The following is a 13,069-nucleotide window of genomic DNA, read 5'->3' on the forward strand; positions in this document are numbered from 1 at the left end:
AATGATCTGCTGAACGGAATGAACAGTCTAATGAGTACACAGTATGGTTTGAGAGTAAATTGGAGAAAGACGAAAGAAATGAGAAGTAGTAGAAATGAGAACAGCGAGAAACTTAACATCAAGATTGATGGTCACTGAAGTTAAGGAATTCTGCTACCTAGGCAGTAAAATAACCAATGACGGACGGAGCATGGAGGACATCAAAAGCAGACTCGCTATGGCAAAAAAGGCATTTCTGGCCAAGAGAAGTCTACTAATATCAAATACCGGCCTTAATTTGAGGAAGAAATTTCTGAGGATGAACGTCTGGAGTACAGCATTGTATGGTAGTGGAACATGGACTGTGGGAAAACCGGAACAGAAGAGAATCGAAGCATTTGAGATGTGGTGCTATAAACGAATGTTGAAAATTAGGTGGACTGATAAGGTAAGGAATGCGGAGGTTCTACGCAGAATCGGAGAGGAAAGGAATATGTGGAAAACACTGATAAGGAAAAGGGACAGGATGATAGGACATCTGCTAAGACACGAGGGAATGACTTTCATGGTACTAGAGGGAGCTGTAGAGGGCAAAAACTGTAGAGGAAGACAGAGATTGGAATACGTCAAACAAATAATTGAGGACGTAGGTTGCAAGTGCTACTCTGAGATGAAGAGGTTAGCACAGGAAAGGAATTCGTGGCGGGCCGCATCAAACCAGTCAGTAGACTGATGACCAAAAAAAAAAGGGATATGGTTCTCCTGCAGTATGGGAGATGAAACTTTGCATTGGTCTGTGCAGGTGACTTCGATCACTGGCCACCAGCTCCAAATGACCAACACTTGTAATATGATCGCCACATATGCTCGATGTCAGCATGCAGACAGTGATTGTTTTCGATATATTGAAAGAGAGGGGCAATCTTATTGAGTTATCTACCAGGTGATGTTAGTGGAGTTTTTATAGTTCGTAGTTATTCTCTGTTGGATGCTACAAGATAATGAGGATAGAGAGAATGTTTGGGTGAAAGATACGAATGCACCCTGAGAAATCCAGATCTCTTTCGGACTGCTGTACCTATATGTGGTTTGGAGATGCACCACAGTTCAATAGCAAAGTCCTAATCCTTTTTCCATTTCCTGTGTGATATGGAGGCTTCATGATTTCCTGATAAGAAGCACTATTGTAAATAGGCCTACTAGCTTTTCTACTACCTGTGTTGCAGGAAAAAGCTTCGTTTGACGCTGGTCTCACACACTGTACACGATTAGCAGCATGTTCACATTTCCGCCGAGTGGTCGAAACGCAGTTCTGTCACATTAATTCAACTCACCCTGTTTCTCTGCAGGATGCAGAAGGTCTTAGATATAGTGCTCTCTGACTTCTGCTCAGTTCCAGCTTAAATTGGAACGGTGACATGGACAAAGCATCAGGAAGGGCGGGACAGAGGCTGAGCAACAGTTGCAAGATGCAGAGGGACTGTCTACAACAACACTGGAGTTTGTTGTATGGGCTCCGTAGTAGATAGGTTCAAAAAAGCTGACTCGTTTCGAGATATGATACTGCCACGAATATGATTCACCAGTGGCTGTAATCAATAAAATACATCTCCACAGGATTCAATGGAAGTATGTGATTGATTGGAGAGACTTGACTCCAAATTGCAGGCAGCATTTCTACCAGAAAGCGTAAGACTATACATCCGAAAAGCTAGTGCATTGGTCATAGGATTTTGTGCATTTCTTACAACTTCAATGTAGCATTGCATTTTTAAGTAATTCCCCACATAGCATGCCATCTACTGTATGTGATCATTCTCAATCAATCATCACCCTCCGTCACCTATGACCTCGTGGATACATCGCAGAACCTCTGTTACACTGTCTACATGGTATCGAGATAGAATGTGTCACAAATACTGTTTGTTATCGTGGGGAATATCTAGCAGCAGCAAGGGGGAGTTGTAAATATCGGTTTAATACCCCGTTCCTTAGCCGAATTACTTTCTAAATTCGGTGATAAGGGTGATTTTCGTACGATCTTACACCACTGGTAATGTGCATCAGCACTTTCAGTCAATTAATAACACACATTGCGATCACCATCTACATTCAGTGTCGTGGTATTTGTGTGGAAAACCACTTCATTCAGAAGCAATACCCTATCTGGATTTATAAAGCATGTATAGTAGTTAACATGGATATCCTTAGTGATACACGTGTCTGCCTGTATAACTATGACGACTTTTTTATGCAGGGTGAGAGTAACATGGTCGTCGCGATAGTCTTTTTAACATCTGGTTGCGTATAAGGCAATTACGTCTCTCTTCCTAAGAGACACTGGTACCTCTTGCACAAAAAAAACAAATGAAGCACACCCATCCAGTGCGGATTTTCGCTCAGTACTGTTTGGTGCCACCAGAACTCAGTTTCTGGCGAAATATTACACTTAGTAGGGTATGTGTGATAGATTCGCTGTGATCGGCAGTCTGTGTTGGGGTAAAGTTATTGTGGTCATTGTACCAACATGTGCAAAGAAAATGACTATGTCAGGTTGTAAGTGAGGTATGAATTTTATGAGGCAGACTGCAATTTAAAAGCACTCATAGCCATAAGGGGGAAGAAGGATTTTACGTGGAAAATTATGTCCATTTATAAGAGGAATAAGCTCGCAGAAGCAGCAGGCACAAAGAAAAATTCCAGCAGGCTGGCTAATTGGTTCTTATTCACAGCTACAGGGGCAAGTCGTGGTGGTGGCTCCCTCTGGGTAGCTGAACAGCGAACTAATACTCAGCATGCGTTGGGCTGTCTGTACAATCGCGTGTGTTGCATGTATTCTCTGTGGAAAATTGAGCAATTCAGTATCAGTCACTGCCAAGTGTTGACACTGAACGTATTGATAACATCCAAATTCTTACCACTTCTATCATCCCCAGATGACCTCCATGGCTAGAGATGGTGCACTCTGGCATACACTTGTGTTAATGGCTGCAGTAATGGTCGAGGTTGCAGTTTTCACTACATCTAAGCGTTGGTGGTGTATAAGGAGATTGGCGCTATGCGTATGAACATGGAGACATGAGTGCATGACATGTGTGAATGTTTCAGCGATCTCTGACATCTAGCCATGACAACTACTGCTATGGACTGGCTAGTGGTTTAAGTGTGTCATGTTTAGTTCCTCTCGATAAATCTAGCAGAGGTATTTGTTGTCGCTATCTCTATCCTGTCACACAGTAGGCCCTTCCTTTTCCTTTCCGATATAATGGAGTGAACCCGTTTAGGAATTCTATAGTGCTTTAAAAACCCAGTCGCTATGTCAAATTCCCATGTGGTCAATTTATTGTCTTCAGCAGTTGTATTGCAATCACGCATATCTCCAGCCCCTCCTGTGAATTTTTTAAGGACATAACATACACCTGAGCTGAAATTTGAAATTGTCAGCTACCTCCAATGTAATGGACTTCCTATCAAATGACCTAACTGTGCCAGTATCCACTAATAAAAGGCAAGGGGATAAATCCAATAGGTTCTGGAAACTGTGCAGTTGTGGGGTCGAATTCCACCAAATATACCAATCCTAGCATCCACCAACAGGACGCAAGGAAGAAACTGGCAGTACACAGACAGCATTGATTTAATTTATTAGTAAATCAATCTGGTAGAGAGAGGGAATATTTCCAAGACTTCCATGTAAACGCTGCTTCGTTTGTGGTTCAGTCCAACCCTGACTGGTGGTGTGTGCTTGCCTGGCAGTAGCACGCAACAGAATGTGGTCGCTTGAGAGAGAGAGACAGCATGCATTTCGACAAGAGTTTCTCAGGTACTAAATATGAAAGGGTTGCCACCACCTGTAGCTTTTGTCTGGGGATTAGCGCAACTTCTGACTGGCACTGCGGCAGCTGACATGACAGCAGTTGCAAGGCACCCAGCACATACACGAACACACGAAGTGGCTGACACATGGTGCAGGCTGGGAGACGGAGCATCCTTCGCGACTGAAAGATTTTTAAAATGTAATTACATGTGATGACTGTTTCATGACGATATTCCTTGTGTGATCAGAATAAAAAAAGCGATCGATTTAATTACTTTTTTGATCTGTTTTACATGACCTACATCTTCCCAAACAGAAGAGAATGATGAGCAAGAGAGAGCCAATCCCTGCAAACTGAATTTTATTAGCAAACCATATACCCTCCACTATACAATTGAATTTCCTGTTGTTTGATACCTCTCCTCTCCAACACTGAACTGTCGATTTCCAAATGAGGGAGTGGAGGGGGAGGGCTCGGGGATTTCCTAGAGGGGTAGGTATGAAGTAATTTATCAACTTCGTTATATAGTCAATCAAATTGGTAGAGAGGGAAGAAGCTATTCGAATAACTCAGGCCTGAAAGTGTACTTGTATCAGTGAGGTGGAGGTGGAGCATTGTAGATTCCCTGACAGGTGGGGGGAGGAGAAAGGAGAGAGGTGAGGAGTTTAATTAATTAATTTGATGTCAATTTGATACAAAGTTTTGTATAACAATAGGTTAAGGACCTCTCAATCAAAAGTGAACAATAGGTTAAGGGCTGACATGAATTAGAACAATACGTGTGCCTCTGAATATATTCTTTCGCCCTTATGCAGGCAATCCACACTAACAAAGTGGAGTAGAACGAACTTTATCCCACTACTGATGTCATATCTGCCAGTGCTAAGGGTACTAATTGCTCATAGCATAAAGTCAGTATTTTTCTTTGAAACTGCTTTTTAAATATCGTACAAGCACTCCATCTGTTAAAGAGGCCTTTTTCCATTAGGTCTTTGACGGATAATGTGAAAGTTAAACAGTTCAGTAGATTTACTCGAAACTGAAATCTAGCAAAGGGAGGGTGTGGGTTGGGGCTCACCAACTTGGGTCAAATTATCCAAATAGAACTAACTAGATGCCCCTTTAAAGTTCATGGACTATTTCGCCTGAGTGAGGCATAGGAAAAGGTGAAACGTTTTCTAAATATCTGCAAGGAAGCGATGGTTAATGTGCTGTGGCACAGTGGTCAAGAGCACCGACCAGCAATTCATCAGCTCGTGTTTAATTATCACTGCTTCCATTTTCTAATTTTTTCATTTTATTTTATTCCTTGCAATTTTAAGCTGTAAATTATAAAATTTAAATATATTTAAACTGTTCCATTTTATACAGAAAATTAATATATTCTCTTTGGTTATGATTACTACCACCTTGTGTATAGAGGCTGTAGGATGTAAAAAAAAAGCGAGTACTTGGAAATTTAGTATGAAAGTGTATAGAAAGAGTTGGATCTGCAGGAGCGATGTTCGTAATGCTCATTTTTGCTTTCCATGCTAGTTATTTGTGAACAGTGATGCGTGGGATACAGGAAGACTGACAGGACTGGGATTTGTTAATGCATTAATAAAAAAAACAAAGTGGAAAGCGTGAAGATATAAACAACAAACTTGATGTTAGTCCATTAGGTAAATCTAATATAGCAACAATAATAAGTCACAGCTATAACGATGACACAGTGAAATACTATTTTTATAATGTTGTACAACATTAGTACAGTTTTGCATCTGCTGCAACTGCCTACAGCTTTGGTTACACTTTGTAAGAACAATGTTGTTTAACCCAATAATGGTTGTAGTTTTTCTGTTGCTATTTTTTAGGATTCGAGTTAAGGTACTTATGACAATACTAGGTATCTGACAAGGGGAGGCCGCCAATTGTGAAATTCAGATTCGATTCATACTGCGCATAATAAAAGCTCATGGCCAGAGGTGTAATGTGGCAAAGCACCAAGATGCACTTCTCAGCCGTTGTCGAGAAAATCGACAGTTAAAAGAAACCGTTGCGGTGAAATACTCTCTACGATTAATACTTTTCTACAGCGCCGTGGCGCAGCGGTAAGCGCTCGGGTTCGTAATTCGAAAGTCGCCGGTTAGAATCTCGCGCCATGCAATTTATATATATACTATTAATGAATTGATTATGCATGTTGGTGAAGGCGGATTGTTCTCCAATTGTACCGCCTCCATTTTTCCGTTTGATTAACAGGGTGTACCAAAGCTCTCACGTCCGCACTGATTTTCGACGATGTTATAAGTTGCGCTAGGGACCGCATCTACCTTCTTTCGAAGTTAGCAGGCAACTACGCTGTTATGCGGCGGCTCGTTTCGGCGCATTCAACATCTGTCCTTCAAGTGTAACGAGCGAGTAACGGAGTTTATATTTCATACCTGCCACAGCAAGTTTGTGTTCGTGGGGTCTCTATTCTAATTCGAACGTTTGACTTACGCTATACGTATTCGTTTCGGAATATCGTTTCTACGTCTTCCGTTAACTATACGTGGTTAACAGTATGAAGATAATTAATAACATTTGTGAAATACAACTTTGTTTGCGGAAAATATAATGATGTTCGAAGTCGCCAGTTTTTCCAAGACAAACGACTTTCAACAACTTATTATAAGCATAATTGTTGCAACTGATTGCCGGGAATTATATATATATATATATATATATATATATATATATATATATATTTGAATTATAAAAAACAAATACTTAAAAAAAAAAGGTAGCATGGCGCGAGAATCGATCCGGCGACCTTCGGATTACGAATCCGACCGCTTACCGCTGCACCACGACGGTGTAGAAAATTAGTAATCGTAGAGAGTATTTCACCGCAACGGTTTCTTTTAACTGTCGATTTTCTCGACAACGGCTGAGAAGTGCATCTTGGTGCTTTGCCACATTATACCTCTGGCCATGAGCTTTTATTATGCGCAGTATGAATCGAACCTGAATTTCACAATTGGCGGCCTCCTCTTGTGAGATGGCTGTCGCAATAGGAACAGTGAAATCTATCACTGTCACTGTTAAGGAAAAGGTAGCGATGTGAAAACAGCCTTTTACATCTATACAAAACATATTTCCAACTCATTTTGGTTACTTTTTTATTGATAAGGATTCCAGACATTAAATTTGAAGCTTGTACTCTACCTTAGAAGTATAGCAGATAACTGAGGTCGCTGCTTCAATAGAAATGACTGTTATACCATAATACCATAGTGATCAATGTGCAGCACGAGGGGCCAACATCGTGGTTGCTGGTCACCTGGCCATACTTTCCATACGCAGTGCTTTCAGGGGGGTCTGCTGTGTATTGAGTTGTTCCACTGTGCAAGCAGTGCTATCATTTCAATGCAGAAGCCGTGACATTGTTGCTGTTCGAAGTGTGTAATACGTTCTTGGCTACTGCCCTGTACTCATATGTTATGTGAATGTGACAGACTATAGGAAAGTGAAGAACTGGGCACATGTTTCGCTTTAATAGAGATTGATACGGTAATGGGAATTATTTCTTTGTTTTCTGTATACTTCATGGCTAAGTGATATCTACCAAATACATAACCTGCAACCTACTACTTTGTTTGAAGTGGAATGTTATAGCCCTTTAGTTGTAATTATCAGTTTAACCCATCCCTAGCCACATCCACTGCTAGTGCGGGAGGCAATTCAGCATCACACTGGGGAGGTTAGCATCATCCTAGCTATCATCACTACAGGACTGTGAAAGGTGGCTACACTGAGCCACTGCGCCAGAGATTGCGCCAAAGAGTATTATTAAGCCGCCTCCACAGTGCCTGTTTAAGAACTCGTAGAAGTCAGTGCTTGGAGAGAGCTCGTAGTAGTCAGTGCCTGTCGAGGACTCGGGGTAGTCTGTGCTGAGATGTTGTAGCAGAGAGTGTTTGTTGAGATGTGCTATTAGGCAGTGCTTGCTGAGATGTGATATTGGAGAGTTCTGGTTGAGATATAATGTAAGGATTAGAGTGATTTTCATCAATATAAATGAGGTAATAACTCCGTTTGTTTTTATTTCAGTATCCTAAATAATGCGTCATTACAGGTTCAGTCAACAAAGCATCTGGCATGTGTTCTTGTATTAGAGTTTAATTCTGCTTTCCTTACGCAATTATCGTATTTCTAATTTTCTTTTATCACGTCAGTATAATTGGTATTTAAAAATTCTTGTCTTGTTGAAGAAGAACCGTGCCAGATGTGTACGTTGAGTCACACTCCCACACACAGAACAATTACATTTGTGCTTGGGTTTTGTAGGTTTTATAGTTGCTGGGGACTTAATTAATTAATTGTGTTAACGAAAAATTTCATTTCATTCTTGTTGTTCTTTGCAGTCAGATAGCGTAATAATACTAGTCAGGGCCAACCGATTACGAGACACAGCGTAATCGGACATACAGCTACTAAAAAAAAACTAAAGTATTTTCAATCATATTTAATTAAGCCCCCATGCAACTGCCACAACAATCCCTCATAAGATGCACCAACCTTTCCTCCCATCTCTGCAACAATCTGCAACCAGCAGCATCACAGTCATAAGGTCATGGCCAGGGCTTGATTTACAGAGGGGCATATCCAGACACTCCGGGATGATGATGGCATTGAAACAGAGGATGAAACGCGTAAAGCTGAAATACTAAACACCTTTTTCCAAAGCTGTTTCACAGAGGAAGACTGCACTGCAGTTCCTTCTCTAAATCCTCGCACAAACGAAAAATGGCTGACATCGAAATAAGTGTCCAAGGAATAGAAAAGCAACTGGAATCACCCAACAGAGGAAAGTCCACTGGACCTGACGGGATACCAATTCGATTCTACACAGAGTACGCGAAAGAACTTGCCCCCCTTCTAACAGCCATGTACCGCAAGTCTCTAGAGGAACGGAAGGTTCCAAATGATTGGAAAAGAGCACAGATAGTCCCAGTCTTCAAGAAGGATCGTCGAGCAGATGCGCAAAATTATAGACCTGTATCTCTGACGTCGATCTGTTGTAGAATTTTAGAACATGTTTTTTGCTCTCGTATCATGTCGTTTCTGGAAACCCAGAATCTAATCTGCAGGAATCAACATGGATTCCGGAAACAGCGATCGTGTGAGACCCAACTCGCTTTATTTGTTCATGAGACCCAGAAAATATTAGATACAGGCACCCAGGTAGATGCTATTTTCCTTGACTTCCGGAAGGCGTTCGATACAGTTCCGCACTGTCACCTGATAAACAGAATAAGAGCCTACGGAACATCAGACTAGCTGTGTGGCTGGATTGAAGAGTTTTTAGCAAACAGAACACAGCATGTTGTTATCAATGGAGAGACGTCTACAGACGTTAAAGTAACTTCTGGCGTGCCACAGGGGAGTGTTATGGGACCATTGCTTTTCACAATATATATAAATGACCTAGTAGATAGTGTCGGAAGTTCCATGCGGCTTTTCGCGGATGATGCTGTAGTACACAGAGAAGTTGCAGCATTAGAAAACTGTAGCCAAATGCAGGAAGATGTGCAGCAGATAGGCGCTTGGTGCAGGGAGTGGCAACTGACCCTTAACATAGACAAATATAATGTACTGCGAATACCTAGAAATAAGGATCCTTTATTGTATGTTTATATGATAGCGGAACAAACACTTCTGTAAAATATCTGGGAGTATGCGTACGGAACGATTTGAAGTGGAATGATCATATAAAATTAATTGTTGGTTAGGCAGGTACCTGGTTGAGATTCATTGGGAGAGTCCTTAGAAAGTGTAGTCCATCAACAAAGGAGGTGGCTTACAAAACACTCGTTCGACCTATACTTGAGTATTGCTCATCAGTGTGGGATCCGTACCAGATCGGGTTGATGGAGGAGATAGAGAAGATCCAAAGAAGAGCGGCGCGTTTCGTCACAGGGCTATTTGGTAACCGTGATAGCGTTACGGAGATGTTTAGCAAACTCAAGTGGCAGACTCTGCAAGAGAGGCGCTCTGCATCGCGGTGTAGCTTGCTCGCCAGATTTCGAGAGGGTGCGTTTCTGGATGAGGTATCGAATATATTGCTTCCCCCTACTTATACCTCCCAAGGAGTTCACGAATGTATAATTAGAGAGATTCGAGCGCGCACGGAGGCTTTCCGACGGTCGTTCTTCCCGCGAACCATACGCGACTGGAACAGAAAAGGGAGGTAATGACAGTGGCACGTTAAGTGCCCTCCGCCACACACCGTTGAGTGGCTTGCGGAGTATAATTGTAGATGTAAATTATAAAGAAATCAATTCTCAATTATTTGACTGTGAGTTTTAAAATAAATTTTCTAATGTCTCCTAACATCTGTTCTGCAATGCTCATGTGCACAACAGACAACTTACCTTGACTTACCACTGCAACTATGTGATCAGCAACATCCTAAAATATTTAAAAAGCAATGATGGACTAATTGCAACAATTACTGCCCTATTTTTATACATAAAAATTGAATGATCAGGAGGGTCTTGGTCAACTAGCCTCAAACGGTGTAAAAAAAATTTTAAAGAAACCGATAAAGTGTAAACGCTATTATATTTGCAATATATTTTTTAAACACTGACAAACCTTACGCAGAATTTTAATTATTCCACAATGTCTATACTGAATAAACATGTTTCTAACCACAAAATGATACGAATATTACTCTTAATATATGCATACACAAATCTGACAAAATCCCTCGAGTGCAGAAGCAACTAACAACTATGTGCAGTGAAAAAGCAAATTACCAGAAACCCTCAATTATTAACAAAGTCTCCTCTGGCGCTACTAGCACGAACACAGCAGATTGCAACCTCTCATGTCGCACTGCTTCTCTCAACCGCACTACACGCTGTGTCCGACCACTTCTGACTCCCCTCGACAATGGCTCGCTCGCTAATGCACGTGATAATAATAGCTCAGACTCAAGAGTTTGTGTATGCACACAGCAGAATCATGGACATCCAACTTTCAGCATCAGCCAACATGGCCTTCCTATGTTGATACTGTGAACAGGTGAAAGCAAGGAGAAACTACAGGTACTATATTTCCCTAGGACATGCAGCTCCAATGTGTGACTTAATGGTGATGGCATTATCCTGACTAAAACACCTCAGAGTAAAATAATCCACCTTTTGAACCTAGTCTCGCTGATTCTGACTATGTCCCATTTGTCGTTCTGCAACTCATGTTCCAAACGGACAAGATTTTCAAGTTTCGCTATCCAAATATTATGTGCTGCAGTATACGATGTTTTCTTCAAGTTGTTCCAATTTCCTGTGTGTTTATTTTGTTGTTTAATTTGTTTAGTCAATTATCTGCCTACTCACCTTCCCCAGAATCCATGAGGCAGACTGACATTTCAGTACAAAATTCCGAATCTCCGTCTCTGTTTGCCTAGAGTATGCTTGTTTTAAAGTTTGACATTTTCGTTCAGGGAAGGTTTGGACCATATCTTCTCACACTGGGCCAGTTTAGTTTGAGAAGAAGTGAAGGGTCATATAAGAATTAGTAGAGATTTGGATGGATGAGGGTTTCAGGCCATGGTCTCCTCAGAATAGTCCACAGTGGTGATGCGCATTGGAGCTGGATGGTCCAGATCACAGCTAATGAGTTGCTAGCTGCAGTGGCCAGCCTGGGAGGTGGGGCACCAGTTGGTGTGGATGGCAGGGCAAGAGGAATGGAGACCGCTGTGCTAACAACTGGGATCATATCACAGCACCATTACACCTTTGGGAGCCACTTCAGATGGATAGTTGTTGCAGCTGCTACATGAGTTGCTGGCACACCCCTTGCTACCTTGTAGCAACCCCAATTTAAATAGTAGACATATTTTTTCTGGTTATCGTTTTCGTGATCAACTGTAAGTGTCTATTTCCTGAGTGTTAGCTGTCATGATATACCGCAATTATTTTCCGTTTTTTCTGCCTGATCAATGTAAGTTTCCTAGTCGTCACTGCCCATACCGCAAATTTCTACTTCAACTTTTTTTGCCTTAATCATGATTATAAGTGTTTCTACATTAAATATTTAATTTTTATTTCTTAATCTCGCATCCAGACCAATTCTGCATTGGAGCAGTGACATTTTCTAAGTCCAGTGTGACGTCATAGGTGTACTAAAAGCTTTTCTGTTCGCTACTCTTTTTTATTTTACCATTGTATAAGACTTCCTATGATACCAATTTGGACATATCTGATTGGTTTTCAATGACCACATGACTAGTAGTTGAGCTAGTTCATTATTGAAGTACTATTTTTCTGTCTGACCAACGTAACTGTTGTAATTCTTTTCGGAAATGGGGATTTTTTCTGTCTGACCTTTAGTGTGAATGTAATTCCTTTCAGATATTTTCTCTGCCGCCATTTTTTTTTTACACAACAGGCTTGTGATATCTTACCTCATCATCTTTTCTCTGTCTCTATTTTGTAATATCATGTGAAAAGGGAGAGGGTAGGGGTGGGGGAGGGGGATTAGGGTTACATTGACCTTGACAGCTCATTTGCATAAAATTTGCAATATTGCAAAAATGGACCAGGACATATATTGCTCCATTACTCAGGCAGTTCGTAATGTTTTTTTGTTGTTGCAGCTTCCAAAATATAGACATAAGACTAATAGGCTTGTAATTCTCAATGTTCTTGTTAGCACCTTTTTTGAAGAGGAGAATGACTTGTGCATTTTTCCTGAGTCTGGACTCTTCTCTTCTTTGGGACATTTAGTTAATAAAATTAGGAGTGCTTCTTCGTCTCTCCCCCAATTTCAAGCATCTTGCACATGATCTGATCTCCTGGCGCCTTACAATTCTTGAGGTGTTCCAGTTTTCTGATTCCACACTCATAACAAATCTTCATGATTCATCATGCAGGCTTCGGCTGGAAAGCGATTACTGTGGAGCTTCTAATGAAAGCCATCCACAGTTTTTATAATTTCTTCTCTTTCAGTAACAACTTCACCGCTTTTTCGAATTTTGTGGACGATAAGCTTCACTTTTGATTGACAGGAGCGAAGGGCTCTCCTGTCCACAATGATTTTGTCGGTCTCCTTCGATCAGTTTTGTGTTTTTGGTTCACTGATCTCTTCTGATCGCCTCCTTTACGTTTTGGTTGAGGTCCCTGTATTTGGGTGCGTTTCCATCAGTACTTCGCCTTTCTTGTTCTGTATCGAGGCTGAATCTCGGATTTTTCCGTTTTTGGAGTGAAATGACTTTCTTTACTACTGTTTGAATACTGCTG

The sequence above is a fragment of the Schistocerca piceifrons genome, chromosome 3 (assembly GCF_021461385.2).
Source record: "Schistocerca piceifrons isolate TAMUIC-IGC-003096 chromosome 3, iqSchPice1.1, whole genome shotgun sequence".
Classification (NCBI taxonomy): domain Eukaryota; kingdom Metazoa; phylum Arthropoda; class Insecta; order Orthoptera; family Acrididae; genus Schistocerca; species Schistocerca piceifrons.